The sequence below is a fragment of the Emys orbicularis genome, chromosome 9, assembly GCF_028017835.1.
Source record: "Emys orbicularis isolate rEmyOrb1 chromosome 9, rEmyOrb1.hap1, whole genome shotgun sequence".
In the NCBI taxonomy this organism is placed as follows: Eukaryota; Metazoa; Chordata; order Testudines; family Emydidae; genus Emys; species Emys orbicularis.
Genome location: NC_088691.1, coordinates 65,300,169 through 65,322,577, shown reverse-complemented (window position 1 = coordinate 65,322,577; position 22,409 = coordinate 65,300,169). Strand labels below are relative to the sequence as shown.

General features: G+C 39.6%; 1 protein-coding gene across 1 annotated transcript in view; it reads right to left on the bottom strand.

Moving 5' to 3' along the window:
* The window catches only part of CLSTN2 (calsyntenin 2), a 385,405-nt gene that overhangs the window by 138,828 nt on the left and 224,168 nt on the right, over positions 1–22,409 (bottom strand). The gene's annotated exons all lie outside the window — the stretch shown is intronic.

Genomic DNA, 22,409 nt, shown 5'->3' with positions numbered 1-22,409 from the left:
TGTTGATTTCACCAAATTGTTTTGGTTGGGGGGGGGGGGGGAATCAAGGAAAACAAAAACCAAAGATTTTGTTTTGAAAATTTTTCCAATTTTATTTAAAAATTTAAAATGTTAAAAAATTCAAAATTGACATGAAATGTTTTGTTTCAGGTCAAACAAAATGTGTTGCTTGACCCAAAGTGATTTTTTTTTAAACTGCCAGTGAACTGAAAAATGTGCACTGCTCTACTCTCAGTACACTCTAAGTGTAACTTGTTCTATTTACACATATATACCAGTTCTGGAACAGAGGCAGTCACCTTTTTCCAAAATCTCAGCACTCACCCAAACACCTTATTCCCAGGAAACTATTCTGTCCCAAGAATTACATCCAAATATAGAGAATAAGAAGAGAACCAACTCTGTGCTATTTGCCACAGCTTCTCTCAAAGAACTACTCTATAACAAAACTGACAAAACAGCAAAGACTGCTTGCTTACTAATAAAAAATTGCAAGAATATATGTAAGAGCGCCATCTAGTGACTCTTCCTATAACATTTTTTAAACACACTTTTAATTAATGGCAAGTAGACCACACTTCTCCCATTTCACAGATGGTCTATAGCTTCAACTTCTGTCTTCACAAACATGCTGCAGCTTTAGAGTGTAATCATTACACTTCACCTCTGTAGGTAGGAAATAAGAAAATGTGGAGGCTATTAAGCATTGTAGGGGAGCGTGTATGGCACTGTGAATTTCTCTACAGGATCAGCACGAGTTATTTAGCATAGGTGTTTCCGTACCTATGGCACAGCAGGAGAATACATACAATCCATGTTTAGTTGGGGTCAGTGGCCCCACCACCTTACACAATAGCATGGAAGGGAGGCAACTTCCATGCTAGTATATAGGCTGGAATGGTGGCTGCGGGTAGCCTGCACATCTCTCATGGCCCTGGGCTGAACATAGGATTTCACCTTCCCAGACTCTGCTTGCTCCGCCTGCAAAAAACCTGAACGTTAGGGGTTTATGCAGGTGGATTTCACTAGAGAGTCAAATCCCCAAAGGGGCTAAATATCTGCATTTCGGTGTATTACTGTGGGTGCTCTGCAATACCCAGGATCAGGCCCATTGCTGTGTATGAACTGTAATGGTATGAATAAAGGGGTGAAATTAATAAGATGCCAAGGATGATGAAGCTTGCTGATCGCTGATCATGGATGTTGATCACTGTGAATATATACTAGACATCAACTGAATGCCATGTTCAGCTCTGAGCAGATAATTTTCACTCAATGCATCTGAAAAAGTGGGGGGTTTTACCCACAAAAAACGTATGCCCAAATAAATCTATTGGTCTTTAAGGTGCTACCAGATTTACATGGCTACCCCTCTGATCTCTGAGCAGAGTGTTCTCCTTATTTCCTTGCAGCAAAAAATTCTGAAATAATACTGTGGGCTTTGATTTTAATTTAATGCCTTTTCTGATACATCTAAGTAATATTGTTATATTACAACTGGAAGTTTAATGGAGAAATATTATTCACTGCATTCTGTAACAATGGCATTCCCACAGTTCTTAATAGTAAAGTTTCCCCACAGATGTACAGTCCATCAATACAAATCATAACTTTAGGTTTTTGTGGTTATTACTATATTGATTTAATTTGATTATGAACAATACAACATTTTTTAGTCATCTTATTCTGGCATTTTAAAAAATAAAATAAAAATAGTTTATTGCAGCAAAGAAGAAAATTAGCTGAATCACACACACACACACACACGTTTGCCAGGGTCAAACCTGAGTGATGCTGTGACCACTTGCACCAGGGTGCAATGCTGCTCGCTCAAATTTGGCCCAGCGGCCCCTTCACCATGATGGAAGGGCAGTCAGGCCAAACCTGAGCAACCCCATGTACCAGAGCATATATTTGCCTAGAGTCCAGGGATGGATTAATCTGGCCGTGTTTGTGATTATCCTGTTTTCCTTTCATTTCCTCATTGCGTTGTACAAGCAATTCTCTACAAAGGGAGAGGTTGACTTTGGTACCTGGGTTGGCCTTACAGAGACCCATGGGAAGGTTGGAAAGACAGGAACAAATCCTTGTACAGAGATTCACATAGGGCATCCACATGGCACATGCTAGTGTAGGCTTAGGAGGAGCTCCTAGTGGGAGCAGGTGTTACTCTTTCTTCCATGCCAGCAATTTGAAGTTCTCCCTCCCCATCCTTCCCTAGGCATGCCTGAAAAGGGGACCTTTGTCCTGGACCCCTAAGTAAAGATATGCTTTAAATTTTGTGGGACAACTGCTTTCACAACTCTGGCATCATTCAGACTTATCCTCACTCATAGGCTTAAGGTGAAACTGATCACCAGAGAAGGGGCTGAGGATATGATTCCCTCATCCCACCCCTACAAGAAATATTAGTCAAGGTAATGAACTTTCATTTTGGTTGGGTTTTTTTGCCTTCCTTCAAACCATCCTGCAATATGATCTAAAGGGCTGCTTTCCACAGTCTTTAGAGAGGGGATGAAGGTGGTGCTATAAAAAAAAAGGCATTTGCCCCATTTAGGGTAAGTTCCTTTTTATGGTGCCTTTCCGCTCCAAAGCTTGGGCATTTGTTGATAGGTGGAAGTAACTTGCTGTAGAAGTTGGTTGTAATGAATGCCCATAACATAGGCATGAGAACAGGTATACTGAGGATGCTGTGTGGAGGAAGTGGTGGTTGAAATAGGGCATGGAGAAGGGTCTTACTATACAAAGGTACAGAGACCCCCTTGGGAAAAAAAACATTCTTCCACAATATTGATATGGCTTGGGAATTCTCTTGGGGACCCTCTTGGGTTTATGAGTACTTGCTACAGCATTAGGTATTGACTACATGGTTACATCTCAGTCTGCATTCCTGTAATTCAATAAAAGTTATAGCCTTTGACATTAATCTATTTATGAGTGTTGTGTTCTCTCTGCACATCATCCAGATTGGATTCAGCAATATACACTTACAAATTTTGAGACCTACATTACTTAAAGTGTAAACTTTGGTAGAGATCTGTGGATTACTACTGTAGGGCAATCAATCATATCATTTCCCATTTAGGTTATACTGAACTGAAAAACAGTATTGGTAACTCTCCATTCTTGGTGTATAATTAACAAATCTCCTCAACACTTTGCAATTCTTATGAAAACAAAATCTGATATTCAGCAACCTCTACATGCAACGCTTAGGATGTCAATTATTGCTGAAAATCAACCAGACTGGGCTAAAAGTGACTCCCATTTCAATGAACTGGCACTGATTTTAGTGGCAGAGGATCAAGCCCCTACCTCATTTAATCTACAAACTCAATTGTTGGACTTGCATTGACAGCTACAGAGAGGAAGCTACTTTAGTTTATAAATACAAAGGAAAACAATTTAATGAATTTCAGAAGGAGCCAACAGATGAAAAGGTGTTTTTCCCCCCTGCTTACAGATGACCCTTTATGCTATCTTTACTTTTTCTTCAATTGACACTAACACCAAAGATGATGTGTCTGTAGCCTCACTCAAAAGGAGTGATATAAAAAGGTCGTTCAGTCCTCATGCCCATTCATCTGTTAGTGCCTGTTCAGGCTTATATATGGGCTCCAACTGGAACAATATTTTTTGCTTACATGGAACTTTTAAGAACTAGATTGAGCAGATGGATTAAGATTAATCATGTCACATAGGGTATTTGAAAGCCTTCAGTATCTACTTTTAGTTATTACCATCCTGGGCTGAACTCAAAAAAGGGTCCTAAAAGTAAAAAAGGTTTGTTATTTTTTATCCCTTTACCCATCACCTGAGCCATTTAGTCCTCCAAGACTTTTAGAAAGGTGCATTCTAAATTGGCTAGTAGATATGATTCTGCTCTCAGCATAAATCAGGGATGGCTCCACTGAAGTTAATTAAAAGTATACCAGTGTAAAAGGGGAATAAATCAGAATCAGGTTCTATATCACTTTTTAACCTATTGCACTCACTCTGTCTATATACATTGATTTAGATACACTGCGTGCACGCGCGCGCACACACACACACACACAAAGTATGCAAGCAAACAACACCGTTAGTACTGTATGATTAACTCAGTACCCACTTTCTCAGTAATCCAGCATGGAGCCACTGTAAATAGATGTTGTTGGTTTTAAAAGTTTTTAAAAATTGAAACCTTCCAGTGTAATAAACTGCAGGAAAGTGTGAGAGCTTGGATTCTGCAAACATCTCCTGCAGTGCACAGTTCTGTGTTCTTGGGAGTTTCTCAGTGGCAGTGGAAAGGCTTATTGCCATGACATGTTTTTCTGCTGTGCTATCGCTTAAACAATTACAAGCTATTTTTTTAAAGCAAAAATAATAATTTGTATTACTGAAGTGAGAGATGTGGAATAATTTTAAGACCTGCAGAAAAGGTTGTTGCTAGCAGTAGTACTTGTACTGTGTATGCCTTTCTAGCTCAGTGAACTCAACATTATTGAAGCTTGGCGAACTACTACAACTTAGCAAGCTATACTGAAATCATAAAGGAAGCAGCGGATTGCTTAATAAAATATAGTAATTATGCTGATTATGTTAATTTTTTGAGCAACAAACTCAGCCAACTGGAGTTCAAAACTACTGCCATGCCGACTGCTGTATTCACTTACTCTTCAAAAGGTGAACATTTGAGAAAGTCATGCAGCTGCAGTACCATAGAGAAGTAGCCCTTTCTGTTGATGTATTCCATTGCAAGATGGTCTAGTGCCAAAATTGGGCTATGCATGCCATCTATCTCCCCACCGTTGTTAGGGAATCCCATTGCTGCAAAGCCATCCACCATTTCCCGCACATTGGCCAGAGTCACCATCCTTCGTAGCACGAGGCAATTAATGGCCCTGCACACTTGCATCACCACAACCCCCACAGTGGACTTCCCAACTCCAAACTGATTCACGGCTGATCGGTAGCAGTCAAGAGTTTCCAGTTTCCACAAAGCGATCACCACTCGCTTTCCCACCATTATGACAGCTCTCATTTTGGTGTCCTTGTGCCACAGGGTAGAGGTGAGCTCTGCACACAGTTCTAGGAATGTGGCTTTGCACATATAAAAGTTATGCAGCCACTGCTTGTCATTTCATATTTTAATCACAATCTGATGTGATTGGGGGGGGGGGGGCAGGAGGGCCATTTGACCTGGGCCTCAAGCTCAAAGGGGGGCCTCAAATTTAGACACTTGTTAATTTTTTGGCATTTGTGAAGTTTTGCAACTTGTTTTTACGCGCATCCCTATCGGACCAAAATGTGACACACACTCTCATCTTAGAGCTGCAAATTTAAGCAAATAAGAGATGTGATTTGGTAAAAGACATTTTTTTTTGTTAACTGATATAGATTTTGTCATATTAAAGAGTTCATAAATATTAATAAAATATATCAGTTCTGATGGCACAAGCTTAAACTGCGATGAACGTGTCCTCTCAGATCAGCTGATTATATAAACAAATCACTACTAGTGGCTGGTGCTGGATCAAATGCATAGAAAGTTAGAGAATTGTTACATTTTAGTGTCTTTATAGTTTTACGTCTAGTTGACTAAGGAATTATTTATATGTGAGAATTCCTCGTTATCATCTTCATATCACCATTAACTTAGGCTTGAATACAGACTGGGAATGGCTGAGTCATTACACAGATTGATTCTGAGCCATCTTGATTATCACTACAAAAGTTTTTTTTCTCCTGCTGATAATTGCTCATTTTAATTAATTAGCCTCTTAGAGTTGATATGGCTACTTCCACCTTTTCATGTTCTGTATATATATATTTATATATCTCCTTACTATATGTTCCATTCTATGCATCTGAAGAAGTGGGCTGTAGCCCATGAAAGCTTATGCTCAAATAAATGTGTTAGTCTCTAAGGTGCCACAAGTACTCCTGTTCTTTTTAAAGAAAACTATGTTGCATGGAAATCAGCCATTGGGGCAGCATTAGCTGAAAGTTCAGTTGAGAATTTACTCTTGACTGAACTCTCTACAGAAACTAATAACTGGAAAAAACTTCATGAGCGCATTCTGAATGTCATCCTTTTTTTTCTGAGTGGGGATTGGTTTTCTTTGGTTCCAGTCAACGTACTGGTGATCATGCAAATGGAAACTTTCTAGGCATAGTTGAGCTCCTCAGCAAATATGACCCACTTTTATCAGAGCATGTTAAACGTGTTCGAGAATCTCAAGAGAGACAAAAGCGCATGCAAGTCCATTATCTCTCTACACGCATACAAAACTAGTTTATTGAGCTATGTTGGTCATTCGTTCAAACAACAATTCTTGATGAGATTCAAAATGCCAAGTATTTTTCAATCACTGTTGATGCCACTCCAGATTGTTCTCACAAGGAACAGACTACTATGGTTATTCGATATGTTAAGATTGTAGACAGCTCAAAATTTTCAATTGAAGAAAGGTTTACTTTGTTTGATAATTTCACGAGAAAAAATGGAAAAGAAATTGCTGCTCGAGTACTAGCAATTCTAGAAGGTTTTAAGTTAGATTTTCAAGTCTGCATTGGTCAAGCCTACAACAACAGATCTAATATGGCTGGAAAGTACAAAGGTGTACAAGCAGTTCTGCTTGAGCAAAATTCAAACTGTATTTTCTCCCGCTGTGGAAACCACACACTAAACCTTGTAGGTGTTGACTGTGCTGAATCATGCAAGGAGGCAATTACTTACTTTGGAACTGTTCAGCAAATGTACAATCTCTTCAGTAGCAGTCCACAAAGGTGGGAAATTCTGAAGCAATATCTTCCTGTTTCACAGCATGGGATGTCCAAAACTAGATGGTCTGCACAGATTGATGGTGTTCAACCAGTTGTGCAGCATTTGAATTCAGTGAGAAAGGTTTTAAATGAGCTTGAATCTCTCAATGTCACTGCACAAGCTCGAACTGAACTTCAGTCTATTCAGAAGCACATGTCCAAATTTGAATGAATTCTGATGTCATCTTTGTGGATGAAGCTACTTACAATGATCCACCAAACTAATCTGGTAATTGAAGCACACAATGCTACACTTGATGTTGAGAGGGATAACATTGAAAGTCTTATCAATGACATTCAACAGATTCGTGAACAATGGGATGCGATCCTCACTGAGTCCAAATTAGTAGCACAGAATATTGGCATTTCATCTGAGCTCTCCACCAATCACAACTTACCTACTGAATCCGATGCCGAGCAGCATTATAGGGTCAATGTCTTCCTTGTCATCATTGACTCTATTCAATCAGGTTTTACAGGTTGATTTGAGTCACTGCAACTAATTTGTACCCTTTTTGGGTTTCTTTGGCAGTTCAACAGACTGAGAAATGAAGATCTACTTTCTGCAGCTGAACAATTTCAGCAACAGTACAACAAAGAAATCTCAAAAGATCTCAGTGATTAGGTCATCTTCCTCGAACGAATATATTCCATGAACTTTAAATTGGATTGCAAGCCAAAGGAATTGCTTCAAGAAATACTCAAACTTGGACTCTCTGGGGTGTTTCCTAATATCACAATTGCATTGCATATTTTTGTCAGTTTACCTGCATCAGTGGCTTCAGGTGAACGCACCTTCAATGTGTTGAAGCAGGTAAAGAACTATCACCATTCAACTATTGGACAAGAGCGTTTGAATGGGCTCGCCATGCTTAATATCAACTGTGACATTGCATGAAAGCTAGATTTTTCCTCAGTAATTAGTGCATTTGCAGAGAAAAAGGCTAGAAAAGCATTTGTTAAATAAAAAACTATTCAAATTATGTCTCACTCTTTTTTTGGTGCCTTATTTTGTTTTCATGTGTTGTCATTTTTTATTTTTATTATGGCTATGGGCCTCAAAAACCCGGGCCTTTCTGGACCTCTGAGAGGGCTGCCGATCCCACCACTCGGTGCTTGTTACCCGAGCCCAATAATGACAGTCCACTATGTGCAGCTGCTCCAGGAATGCCAACATCCATCTTGAATTGTTTCTTTCCATGACACACAGCAGGGCAAGCAGCACAGATTCCTGTTCAGATTCGAAGCTCATAAAATACTACAGGTTCAGCTGCATTAACACTTATCAGAAGACTGGTGAGCAGTGCACGATCCATGCTTTTATGGAGAGATGGCAGTCGCAAAGTTTATAGGGGCAGTTGAAAAACTGTGTGAAATGCAGTCGGAAGCCCTTGGCATTATGGGACAGGGAGAACTGTATCGGGGGCGGTGATCCCCTCTCCCCATGATCCACTGCGATCCATTCCTAGAACTCCTAGTGGTAGAAGGTGGTGATTTGCATAGAGAAATAGCTACCCATGATGCACTGCTCTCTTTGTCAGTGCTAGAGCACCAACTGTGGACACTCTCCGCTGATACAAGGAGTGTTATGTGAACACCCACAAGCAATGTAATTACAGCAGTTTATGATCGTCAGTGTAACTTAAGTCAACTTAACTCTGTAGCATGGACATGGCGAGGAGTGGTGGCTCTTACAGCAAATCAGTGTAAAAGCATCCCAGGTAGGAGAACTGAGGGGATACAGCTGTTCATCAGTGCAGATTGTACCCTGGGTAATGTCACACTAAGATCCTGGGGTGTAAAGCAGCATAGAAATAGAAAATATTGCAGTTCATTTTTCTCAGCAATCAATACTTACCAAATTCAAATTTTTGTTAGTTTATTATGGATAAACTTTAAATAAAAGGAGTGCCAGAACAACCTATAGGTGCTGAAATTGTATTCCTAACCACATTAAGCTTGCTCCAACCACAGTATATTGACTTCCTAACCTTTGTTAGTTTCATGTTTACAATAGTTACATAGCTGTAACAGTGCATATGAGTACTGCATTGACACAGAGAGAGATGAGCAGGAGTTGTGCCACTAAAGCAGGGATGGGGCACATTGGTGAGGTGGCATGTGGAGACCTTGGATTGACATCCCTCTACCTCTGCTCTAACTGTTCCAGCATTGCCAGCTCTTGTGATTTTATCATTTAATCTCATGATATTTGCTGTCTGCCTTAAACCACAACCTCCTAGGTTCATGATTATGTGTAAATCTCAGCTTTCGTTTAAGAAAAAGTGTTTCTACCCCTAGTGGTTGCACTTTTGCATTTCCTGATTTTAACTGTGTAACCTTAACATTACATTAACAGAAGGGTTGTTTTTATGCTATGAATATGTAAAGGACACACAAACAATGTCTTAATTAAGTCATAATGCTTAGGGAAGAAGAAATAGCATAGAATCTATAACAGCCATATAAATTATTAAGGAAATATATGTCACATTCTGCAGGTTTTGAAAATATAATGAAATATTCAGAAAATATTGAAAACTGTATAGTTAAAAAGTGCAGATAGTAACATTAACAAGAAACTGTTTTCCTTTGGGGACTAACTAGGACATAATTATTCTGGTTCCAATGGCATCTCTTTCTGATTCATTTTTTAATGAGTGTCAGTAAAAGTAATAATTGGATGTATAAATCCTTTTGGCTTTTATATACAGCCTACCTTCACTGGATGCCTATTGTTTAGTCTAAGCATGTACTGCAGCCAATCATGATCAATGATTGCATATTTTCTATTTACATATCAGAAATCTGTAGAAGATGAAACATCAATTCATTTCAGCCAGTCATCTTTTAGTAAACACTGGCACCCAGATGCTGCAAATGCCCTAATTCCATGTCTGTCTGAAAGATGGATCATGCAATGATTTCTCCTCTAGATTAGTGAGGTCCACATTGATGAAAGTAGGTGATAATTTGCTCTACAAGGCACTGACCCATTTTAGTGTGTATATCCTCTGAAAAAGGTGAAACTATTATTATAATAGAGACCTAGAGGACTTTATGTGTAAGATTAAAAAGGGTATTACAATGGCTGCAGTAATTTGTAGTCACTTTAAGTATTGCTGAGCTGTTAAAGGACAAATGCTAATAAAATATATAAAAGTAGCTTATCATATTAAGAAGCTAATGATGTATAATGTGACTGGAATTTCAAATTAAACAAAGATCAAGAATTATGAACATTTGCTGACAAACACCTAGTGCTTGCTGAATCGTTACTCCATGATAGTCAATTAAACGCAACAAAAACTACAAAGCAGCAGGATTGCACCAACAGATCTGTTCCACTCAGATTCCTTGTGAGATGTACAAATCAGTCCTGTAGGGCACAGAGACAAATAAGAAAACTAACAGTAACATTTCATCTTTGGAATAGAAAACTAGCAGCTGTTTATCTTTTGAGGACTCAGCAGATTGACAGAAAAAGTTACTTTTTAATTAAACTACTTTCTCCAGGGCCCAGCACCAAGACAGATGAATTTCCTGGAGCAGGAAGCTTGTGATACTGTGCATTTATTTTAGTTATTCTTCTGAGTTTTTAAAAATGCATTATTTTAGGGTACAATTAGCTTATTCAGTGAGGTAAACATGGCAGGTGGTCAAGTTCTGTTTTCTAGTCTATTATTACTTAAAGTTCAGAGGAACTATACAACTTTAATATCACAATTCCACAGGGCCGCCCAGAGGGGGGGCAAGTGGGGCAATTTCCCCCAGGCCCTGGGCCCCGCAGGGGCCCCCACGAGAATATAGTATTCTATAGTATTGCAACTTTTTTTTATGGAAGGGGCCCCTGAAATTGCTTTGCCCCAGGCCCCCTGAATCCTCTGGGTGGCCCTGGAATTCCATATAGGGCATTCTGGGCCAGTTTTGGACCTGATGTAAGCAGGTGACCACTCCATTTAAGTCAACGGAGACGCATCTGCTTGCAGCAAGACTGAATTTGGCCCCCTATTTGTGAGATGTCACTATGGCCCCGGGCAATCAGAGCTGAAGGAATAGACTTCTGCACCTATTTAGGGTTCTAGACTTCTGCATAGGCATAGTGGTGGAGGCTAGAGGATCCAATTCCAGGATCAGGGCTTATTTTTTTTCTTTATTTTAGTATTTAGAGAGTTATCTCCAGAGCCACTGATGCCTATTTACTCTATATTTTTATTAAAACATGACTTACATTAAAATCAATCACTTTAATTCAAAAGGTGCTGAGTATTTCATTGCAGGCTCAATCCCCCAAGGTGCTGAGCACTCTGGCTCCAATCCAGCAAAGCACTTTAGCCTGCATTTAACTTTCAACACTGAATAGTCCCATTGACCTCAACAGCTCTTTGTTGACTTGCGCGGAACCAGTCACATGCTTCAAGGTAAGCACGTATTTAAATGCTTTGCTGGCTCAGGGTCAACATGCTCAACATGTTGCAGCATCAAGCCCTAATAGTGAATAGCCATGCTATGAAAATGAAGACTATATATGCCTATTACCATCTATAAGAATCAGGTTTCTTCTATATTTTCTTGTCTGAGAAAGGCATGTATGCTTCCCAGTTATCCTACACCCTTGTAACAACTACCTGCCTCCACAGAACTCTCCTGCTTGGCGAGCGTTACAGTACAAAAGGTTTCCTCTGAAACCAGATTATATCACTCCATGTATCACAGGTACCCCTTGCTTCTGGACCAAAATATTATAAATGGTGTGTGCCTTGTTTAAGCATCTATTAAAAAGGAACTCCCCCCTCCTCCTTGCTGACTGAACCGCATGAAAAGCACTGAAACTACACAGAGAGCCAAATCCTGCCCAACTTCCCATTTCTTTCCCTCTCCCACCACTCCTGGTAGACACAAAAGGCCCTAAATTTGCAGAAGCAGCAGGATTCCTCTGTGTGTGGAGGAGAATGAGTCTGGGAAGTGTTACAGAGAACTTCTTGCAGACCATGAGGCTGTGATTCATTGGGGCTCCCTCCATCCTAGCACAAAGGGTTAGAACAATGGGTTTCAACTTTTTTCTATACTGGCAACACCTCAAAGCCCCTCTCCCATAAAAACATATTGGAAGGACAGTGTGGTCATAATGCCTGGTCAAAAACCTCCGTGCAAGGGGGGTTCAATAATATTTGAATCCCCGATCAACTGTATCTATCCCCCACTGCAAATGGCGCAAAGACAAAAGCAGAGGTTACTAATTTTCTAATGGTATGAGGACTGTACATGCAAAACTGATCATCAGAGAATCAAAGCATTTTGTCATAAATCATGCTGTGGTAATTCACTTATACTGTATAGTGTACATGATAGATTGTGTTCTGTATAGACAAACAATTTAGTTTTGTAATATTGCTTAGGCAAACATAGGGATATTCTGGATAATCTATAGTCTTTCTTATTTTATCTTTAAACATTCTGAAAATTCTTCAATTTTTGGATAATTAATTTTGAATGTATAGCCCACACTTCCTCTCCACAATCAAAAGTGATATTGTTAATATGCAAAAATGAGAACATTCAAAGTGATGATCCTGAATGGAATGGAATTGCTTCACATTCTGAGCTCTGACAACCTGATTCATGCTTCTGGGACAGACAGCAAGTTTCTGCTCTATGAGTCTCCATTTCAACCACATCCTACAGGTTAAACAGTATTGCTATGATAAGTGACTATCCTTCCAGAAACATCTGCAAGAGCTTTTGAATTTATGAGCTTTTGAACTTCTTCACCAATTATTCTAGCTAAATTTCTTGTTAACATATCTTCTTTTGCATATTTAAACAGCTTGAAGATATATGATACAGTAGAACAGGGGTCGGCAACGTTTGGCATGTGGCTCACCAGGGTAAGCACCCTGGCAGGCCGGGCCAGTTTATTTACCTGTTGACGTGGCAGGTTCGGCCGGTCGCGGCCCCCACTGGCCGCGGTTCGCCATCCCTGGCCAATGGGGGTGGCGGGAAGCCGCGGCCAGCACATCCCTCGCCTGCGCCGCTTCTCGCCGCCCCCATTGGCCCGGGACGGCGAACCGCGGTGAGTGGGGGCCGCGATCGGCCGAACCTGCCACGTCAACAGGTAAATAAACTGGCCCGGCCTGCCAGGGTGCTTACCCTGGTGAGCCGCGTGCCAAACGTTGCCGACCCCTGCAGTAGAACCTCAGACTTACAAACACCAAAGTTACAAACTGACCAGTCAACCACACATGTCATTTGGAACCAGAAGTACGCAATCAGGCAGCACCAGAGACGACAAAAAAAAAGAAGCAAATACAGTACAGTACTGTATTAAACGTAAACTAATAAAAAAAATAAAGGAAAAGTGGCATTTTTTTCTGCATAGTAAAGTTTCAAACCTGTATTAAGTATATGTTCACTTGTAAACTTTGAAAGAACCACCATAACATTTTGTTCAGAGTTATGAACATTTCAGAGTTTCGAACAACCTTCATTCCCGAGGTGTTCGTAACTCTGAGGTTCTACTGTACATAGGTTTATCGGCGGTTCTCTCAGTAGGTTTATCAGGGGCGCTCTCAACTCATGTTCATAAAAATGTAAGAGAGGCAAACAAACAAGAGGGAAGATACAAATACAGATACAAATATAAATGGCTCACCAAGATTGTAATCAACTGGTTTACTCTCATTTGTCATTTCCAAGAGAAGCAGCTTAAAATAAAAGGCTTAGGGACATTAATTTGAATTTAGCATGGAGCCTAAGCCTATGGATTTAATACCTGCATCTAGCAGACATACAGTATATTAAAGCAGAACATTGGTTTTAACTATTCACAGCACCATATGGACCCTCCTGATCATGTTTTTCCCCTCCTTAATTTGCTTTAACTTGTTTGGGTTTTTTAGAGAATTTGAAAATGTTCATTTCCAGGTATAGATTCACATTTCAAACTGGATTGCTAGACATGATGAGTTACTTTGCACTAGAGACTCTTTGAGTCTGAAGTATCACCACCAATTTAAAATAACTAAGCTAAAATGATAGCGGCTAGCTCTACATGAAAAAGAAAATCACACAGTAAAGATAATAAATACATATATCAAAGGGAAAGAAAATATGGATTTCCTAAACTCAGACACTAAAATATTATCTGGACTCTAATTTATGTTTGTGCTATTGCTAGTTTTTTTGTATATTCAAATTAACTTATGCTTCTGAGCCTTTCATTTCCCTTATTAGTTTATTTATGCATTTATTTTTATTTCCTGACTGCTTTTTTCTATAAAGCCTCTGGAAAAGAACAATAAAAGCACCATAAGTACCTGTAATGGCTGGCCCCACCAACCAAATATACAATCTGCCTCTTTCTTCTTTAGATCGAGTGGTAAAGGTATGTCTTTTTGACGCTGAATACCCCAGCTATAATCCTCACTCATAACTGATGTCCGTGTCCATGCAGCCATAGTTCATTAGATTACACTTTTTTTTCAACACAGTGACTTAAGAGCTGCCTGCCATATTTTCAATGAGAGCTGTCTTACAACCAAACCATGCTTAGTGCTTTATTCATTACTGATGTGAGAACCTCAGCCAGACCAGCCAATTTCTATGTTTCTGAGCATATTTTTAAATCAGTAGCAATGTTTTCTATGTCTTCCTTACTTCCTAGTTTTATCTGTGTTATGGGTTTTTTGCTTGTTTGTTCGTCTTTGTGCAGACAAATTTTTAAAGAGGTCAGTATCTCAGTCATTTGAATCATCACTAATTTAATTCTCCTCATCATTTATTATAGAGCCTACTGCTCCCCAGTACAGGAATGTCAAATACCAGGGCCACTTGATGGGTTTTTATCATTTGGATAGCATATTTAAGATTTGTCTTCAATCCAATAACTGCACAAATGCAACCCCCTGGTGTAGATACTATCTACACTGTCATGGAATGATAGGGTGACCAGATGTCCTGATTTTATAGGGACAGTCCCGATTTTTGGGTCTTTTTCTCATTAGGCTCCTATTACCCCCCACCAGTAGCGCAGCCTTTTTAATTTTTACTCACCCGGTGGCGCTCCGGGTCTTCGGCGGCACTTCGGCGGTGAGTCCTTCAGCCGCTCCGGGTCTTCGGCAGCACTTCGGTGGCGGGTCCTTCAGCCGGTCCAGGTCAGTCGGGGTTTTTCTTTTTCTTTTTTTTTTCTTTTTTCTTCACGGTGGGTGGCGCCTTTTTTTATGTGTTCGCTCCCCCTGCTGCTAAAACCTGGCTTCATCACTGCCCCCCCACATCCCCCGGCCCGATTTTTCACATTTGCTGTCTGGTCACCCTATGAAATGACTTGTACCAGTGTGACTCAGCCTGGTTTCAAAATTATGCTGCAGTGGTATAGACAGTGTTGACAATAGGCTATACTTTTGTCTGAAATCTCAATGTAGAATCTAAGATTCTAAGCTTCCATTAAAAACAAAAAAAAAAACAAAAAAAACACCTAAATTTGTAGCACTCGTAGTGATGAAAAAAATTCTAATGTAGACAGAGATAACAAATGTAGACAGAGATAACATTCTGAGACTTCAGAAAGCCTTAAAAAATGACTCTGAAAGATGTGAAACCCACTGCCCCCCATTAATCTCACTGGGATCCTAATTCTAAAGCCAATGATGACTCAATCTATTTCATTGCTGATCCTTTTAGTGGATGGGTTCAGGAAAGTATTGTGACTGAAACCCTCTGGATTGTGGGAACTGAAACTTGCTGTAGGATAGGAAATACGGAAGGAAGATAGAAAAGACAGGGAAGCAGAGAACAGAGAATGGGGAAGGAATGGAAATGCATGGCAGAAATAATGCTGATCCTAGAGAGAAACATATAATTTTTATTAAGAGATACTGAATATAACAATATGGTCTGGAAAAGCTGTACCAATATAACAATACTAGAATGATTAAAGCAATACAACCCCTGAGGGTGAACACAGCTATACCAGTATATAGGTGCTTTATACCACTCTAGGTATTCCCATATAGGAAGGGGAATCTGCTTGTATCAGTTTAGCTTCTTTATACAGTGCAAATGCATCTACACCAGAGGTTGTTCCTGTATTACTATTTTGCTTAAAAAAATTACATCCCTAACTGAAATAATTAAACAAGTACACAAAACTGTATCTTAGGCCTAAGGTAACAAGCAAATAAATAACTAGAAGATTAATTACTAGATAAAGGCCATATTTGATCTTTATTAAAATCTCCCACTGTGATCAGTGGGAGAGCTGCTATATATTGAGGGGAGCATGGAGTCCAAAATGTATTCCTGAGCCCATGGACCATAATTAAAAACAGAATTCAGCTCTCACCATAAAGGGAAGGTGGGAGGAGTCAGAGCAACATAAATAACACACAGTTATCTCACTGTAAAATCCTAGTAGAGACAAGACACTTGGAGTTTATATCGTGAGGTAGCTGGGCAAGGTCAACATCCTGGCCATGGTCAACCTCAACTAGTTTATCACGTGGTAAAACTTCAGATGCCTTGTCTCTGCTAGGCGGTTACAGCAGAACAGGTAACACATTAGTAATCCTGTGCTAAAAAACACACTTGTTTTAAGCAGTAAAGACAAACCTAAAGATTTATCTAACACCCTACTGCAGTGCTTCTTTATCAACTGATATATTTGTATATCCAACCAGCTCTACTGCAAGCCATTAACAACCTTGCGATCTCTTATTTGATTCCCTCTCCTCTTCTTTAGTGCTAGTACAGTTTGGATCATATGTTGAGCCTGAGATTTTTAAGTAGTCAGTCCCTTTCAATGCTATGGTACATTAGCTGCTTCTTGTTCCTCGCTTTCTGCCTTTTAGAAGAATTGTTGACTGTTGTGCCTCCTGTTTTCTGTACATTTCCTAGCTGCCTTCTACACAGTGGATGAAATCCTGGCCCTACTGAAGTCAATGGGAGTGCTGTCACTGATTTCAATGGAGCTAGAATTTCACCCTTGGATGTTAATACTTCCTCTCATTGGACATTATTCACTAGGCTTTTTAAAGCATCAAAACACATATAAGGATCAGGCTGAATGATGTAAATATCTGGGATATGCTTGGACTTCTCTTCCTGCACGCCAACATTCAACATGAGAATAAACCACTTGCTTTCTGTGGCATATAAAGCTTCCGGTCAGTGACCTGTGCAGAGATTAAGAGTGTCATCCAAACTTCATTGAACTCAATGGAAAGACTCCCATTGACTTAAATGGACTCTGAATCAGGCTTAGATTTTTGTCTTCATGTTGAAATACTCTTGGATATATCATCTCTTCCTTTATAACTTTTACAACCTTTGATTCTTTGACACCCTTTGTGTTTTATGATTCCAGGATTTAGAACTTCAAAGGGAGTGCTCAGATAAGTAAGTGTACTCAGGTGCAAAAGTGTTTGGATGATCAAGCCCTTAAAAGTTAACAGGGAAACACATATTGTAAGATTCCTATAATCAAACCTTCAGAAATGAGCTGCTGCAGCAACTTAAAAATAATAACCACTGAAAATAGGGATTTTTAACAAAAATAATAAATGGATTAGGGCCTGTCCTATCCCCACTAAAGTTAAGAGCAAAATTCTTCACTGGCAAAAGGATCAGGACTTTGTTGAGTGTTAGTAAAGTACAGCATTACAGATCACTTAAGATGCAGCATTACAGATCGCTAGTGGCTATATTATTCTTAATAAGTGAACCATATTAAAACTAACTCCTTTAATGCAGGAAATGTACACAGAGCACACAATTACCAGATAATCTTATGCATAATATCAAGGATTTTAAAGACAGAACAGATTTTTTCCCCTCTCTAGTCTGTATTCCATCATCACCTTCGTTTTTGAAAGTGAAGACCAAGGCTTATTTTTTATGCTTTAGAAGCTATGATTGAACTTTCATTGCAATTTAATATTTAATTTGAAATTAATGGAATGAAGGATGAAACTATTAAAACTCAACATGTGCAGTATAAAGCAATAAAAAATGTAGTGCTGTAAAAACATACCATAATAATAAATCGTTTGGGGCAATTTAGAAAGAGAAAATAAATATCTATATAATTTTAATTAACCACTCCTCAATAATGTAAAAAAACAAATTACAGTTGCAGCTTCTGAAGTAAATTACAACTGTAATTTGAATATTTCTCGTAGGAAATTTTATCAAGATGTACAATTAATTCAAAGCCATTTCTATGGTTAACAGAAAAACAATATTGGGTGATCTTTGCATTTATATCCTCAAGACTGGACAAAGAGCATTTGCATTGCAGGGCAATACTGTTTTGTTAAGGTTTAAGTAGCGCAGGCAGCTGTGAGCTAACTTTAAAGAGAACAGATACTTGGAAATCTTTCAAGGTTTGAACTTTGGGGGAAAATGATTTGACACCATGACATTTTTCAAAAATTGCTAGTTCATTACATGTTCAACCACCATGGGAGTGGCAGTTGAACAACAAGGCTGTTGGAATTTACTGTGGCATTTAGCCACAAGTCCTGTGTAGGGGGATGAGGAAGAGTGTGCCCCAAACCTAGCAGAGCACAAGAGATAGTTATGCATTTTGCATCAGCCAATAGGGTAGCACAGAATGCTTCCTCTAGCATGCCAGTCTCTCCCCCGTTAGGGTGCTGTAGGAATCAGTCCTTGCACTTCTGCGAGCAGGGGAAAAGCAAGGATAGCAACTGTGAGCAGCTCTTACACAGCTGAAGAAGTGGGAGGGGTGCATCTTGTATCTCTCTGTGGTCAATCAATGGCCAGAATCAAACTAATTCTTAGCAAATATCTAGTGTCACAGTACATTGGTTATTATTAGAATTAGTAAGAGACGATGGGCAGGAGAAGCTGTAGGAACGTGGGGAGATGGTTGCATCAGCATATGGAAGATTAAGTCAGTCAAGCGATGAGTTTATCTTCACTTTCAGCAAAGGTATGCTCCGAGATGACACATTAGTACTTATCACTGTACAAAAATGCCTGCGCTGTGGTGAGGGAATACTCAGCACCTCGAAAAATCAGGCCTGATCTTAAAATAATTCGAAGTGAAATCATCCAATTGTGTTTGCACAATTAATGGCATTTTAAAGACTTTGCAAAGAATATTAATTAAAATATTTAAATATTCCTTAAAACACCACGGATTTCCTTTTAACAACTATTAACATGTAGCAAAGATTGTAATATTTAAATGATATTAAATGACTGACATCTCAAATGTAGAAGCTAATAGATCTATATGACTTGTCTGCGATTTGAGAACTAGGGACTTCTTCCTGTGCAAAGACAATGTTGTCTACATATATGGTAACATTGTGATTTTTATTTAAAGGTTGAGATTTTCTGTGAACATAGTGCAAACATTTAACGTGTGAAAAGTGACAATCAATGACCCCTTCTTGCTCCGTGTAGATCTTCCTTTTATGTATACCACTTGCTCTTGTGCTCAAAGTAAGTTGTTACTGCTTTTGACTCCTGTGAGCCCTGCAGAGCCAACACAGCTAAGACTGAGCAAACTGGATTTTATTCCTTCTTGTGTACCAACGGAGTTGTTTACTAGGAGCCTGATTTTCAGATGTTCTTGGTGCCTGCTGATCCCATTTACTTCAATTGGAGTTGTGGGAACCTCACAACTCTGAAGATCAAGCACATGTGTGCAAATGTATTGTACAAATGTCTCTGAGGGCATAATTTAAAGGCAGCAAGGTTGTGCCATTACCATTGAAGGCCTCTAGAATCTTTTATTACTGGTGTTGCTAGAAGTAAACCCAGTTTAACTCTCAGAGACTAGGCTGAGTTTGCAGATTTAGCAGTTAGAAAAAAAACTTTTTACTTGTAAACTGAGCACATCAATGAATTGAGAAACCATAAGCAGGTGAAGTTCCCACCTTACTACAACAGAACACATACACATTAAATACACCATTTCAACTTGCCCCTTTCCTAGTGTCCGGCTTTATTTGCAATGCAAACACCATCATTAGCAAAATATAACCTTCAGTCTGTATTGTTCCAGTGAGGCTGTTCTAAAGGTTTCCCTGTATGCCTCCTCTGTATCAGAACCTAGTTTTCTCTGTCCCTTGAGAGAGACTCCTTGATCTACATGCCAACATGAGCCACTGATTATATCTTTATGCAGAGGTCTAGCACCTCAGAGTGGCTCTGCATGCATTCCTCCTCTGCAGGGTCCTAGACACTGCCATGCAGTGACAGAGACTATAACAGGGAGCCCCACTGTGCCTTTAGTAGAAAGTCTCTTTTCAGTATAGAACCACAATTTAATATTTCAAAATGCAGTATCAGCAATCCGTGTAACATCATACACCACGGCAAAGAGATGAAAGCACCTCCATTGCTGCTGTATAACACATACTCTGTCATATTATCTGGACTAGTAGGCTTAAACCATGACAGTTCCTCTGATAGGATTATATCCATGAAACAGTAAGAAAGAACCCAGACATGTATTACTCACAATGTATTCAAACATTATAGATGTGATGATGAAGAGCCATCCAAAAGGAAATATACTGAAGGATTCATGAAAGAAAAAATATTGTCAAAGATGTATCAGTATTTATATTTAAATTTTATTTCCTGTAAGGGGCTTAGATAGAAAAAAACCCAAAGGGTGGGTGTGGTATAGGTCTCCTTCAGATTCTCCTGTCTGTCCGTGTCCTGAATCACCCATAGCACCTTGATGTGTGCCTCAGATTACTATTTAGCCAATCAAAGGTGCTGTCACATCTTAATCAGAATTCCTGGGAACTCTTAAAAGTGTGTGAGAGCATATGGGAGAGAGGGGAAGAGTGTATGCATGTTTGAGTGGGTGAAAGATGGTTGAAAAATAGTACAGAAGAAGTCAAATGGTACTATTGGTGACAACAAAGACGACAATTAAACAGATCAAAACCCCAAAGAAGGTAAACCTTCAAGATCCATGTAACTTTGGCAAGGAGTATCACGCATCCTCCTTGCCCCTCCCTCATATGGAGTGAAATCCACTGTCTCCACTGAAATCAGTGGGAGTCCTGTAAAGGGTGCTTAGAATGTATAAAGAGCCATAGAAGGAAAACATAGATGGGCCCTTTCGATCTGAGATGTTTAATACTAATGTAAGTTAAGATTTGTCTATGCAAGTAGACAGAACCTGGGGGGAGGGGGAAAGAAAGAGAGTATAAGAAAAAAGCAAAAAGAAACGTGTGAAAATAAAACTGAACATAGTCTTCAAAGCTATCCCCCTGCCTGGTGAGCCCTGGTATAGCTTTCAATTGGATATAAGCCATTCTGGGAACTGGAAGGAGATACCATTGTATTAAATTATGTGGCATAATATGGGCCCAACAAGTTAAAGGTGTTAAAACGACCCTGCAACTCTTCAGCATTAAAGAGTTCTAAATACGGTTTGGCCTACAGAGACCTCAACCTGCTTAGTACCATGGCAAACGCACCATTAAACATTTTTAACGGGTTTTTTTTATTAAAGAGGGAAAAACAGCTAAAGCATTTGAAATGTGAAGTATTAAATAAGGCTTTTAATTTAACAACATCCCTTGTTCCCTCTAGCTTTAAAGAGTTTCTAGAACAAACCCCCCAAGTTTGACAGTCTTTTAGATGGTATTAAAGATGGTAATAACTGTACTTTTGGGGGAGGAGAATTTAGTTGAAATGGGTCGGAGCTGTTGTTATTGCTGTCATTGCTTGAAGTCTGATCCCCCCTCCTCTTTTTTTTAAGATGACAAACTTAGACACACACACAAAAGGAGAGAGAAAAAATAGCAAAGATGGGAAATTAAGCTTCTGTCTCTGGTGTTGACTTCTACTTGCAATCACACTGCTGAAAAAACCCAGGCACAGCACATGGTTTTATTAGCCAGTCTGAGATGTGGCAAACTTGTTGCACTGATTAATACATTGCTTTAATTTGCCTTTCTGGTCACAGGCTTACGTCGGTGTTTCAAAATAGACAATCTCGGCTGGCTAAGCCAGACTCTTATTAGACAGAAGAAAAAGGAGATAAGAAAGAGAAGAAATAAGGTCGGGAAGAAAAATGACAAATCTGTGAGGGGGCTAGGGGAGAAGACTAGGGGCTTGTCTACACTGGCAAGTTTCTGTGCAGTAAAGCAGCAAACTGCAGATGTGTACACACTGCCGAGCCACTTTGTGCGCAGAAACTCCTCAGTTGCAGGGCTGCAAAAAAACCACCTTGACGAGAGTCGTAAAGCTATTTGCACAGAGGCTCCAGCGCTCTATTGCCAGTGTAGACACTCGATTGCTTTCTGCGCTGTAATTGGCCTCCGGAGCTGTGCCATAATGCCTCAAGTGACTGCTCTGCTCATTGTTTTGAACTCAGCTGCTCTGGAGACATGCGCCCCTTCCCTCTCAAAGCACCATTTCTGACAGCCCTTGCATGCTGTGCTGATCTGCTCCTGCCACTGTCTGAATTTACAAGACAGCATGCTGACACACTCTCTGTCCCCCAAAACACATTGTCTCTCTCACCCCCTCCATACACACACACTCTCCCTGTCACAAACTCCCCCCCCCCCTAACTTCATTTGAAAAGCAGCTGGCAATGTAGTAGGATG